Consider the following 432-nt stretch of genomic DNA (forward strand, 5'->3'; position numbering starts at 1 on the left):
ACATATAAGTTGACAAAAATCTTAAGAATTTTCTCCTCATTTGGAGAAAAGTAGACTAAATGTATATATTCTTTCTTTCATTTTCCTCTTAGGAAAGGATGGAAGTTACCTTGGTTATATGTGAAATATAAATGAAAAAAGGGAGGAGAATCAAAATTGTTCACTCCTTGATGGAAACATAGTTTCCAGGGATCCATGCTGAAGAGCAATGCCGATACTACATTCTCCTCAAAACAATTCTCAAAACTTTTCTTGACTCATGAAACCCCACTAACTCAGTAGTTGTATTTACATACTTTTATGATCTGGCTCCCTTTTTCACTCTAAATTCTTATCCTCCTACTCTTCTAAATAAGCAGTATGTCTTGCTTCTTAAATGTTAAGTAATTTTTGGAAAACAAAACTAATTCTTTCTCACTTTTTTTTTTTTTT

The sequence above is a fragment of the Cebus imitator genome, unplaced genomic scaffold (assembly GCF_001604975.1).
Source record: "Cebus imitator isolate Cc_AM_T3 unplaced genomic scaffold, Cebus_imitator-1.0 Scaffold741, whole genome shotgun sequence".
NCBI classification, from domain to species: Eukaryota; Metazoa; Chordata; class Mammalia; order Primates; family Cebidae; genus Cebus; species Cebus imitator.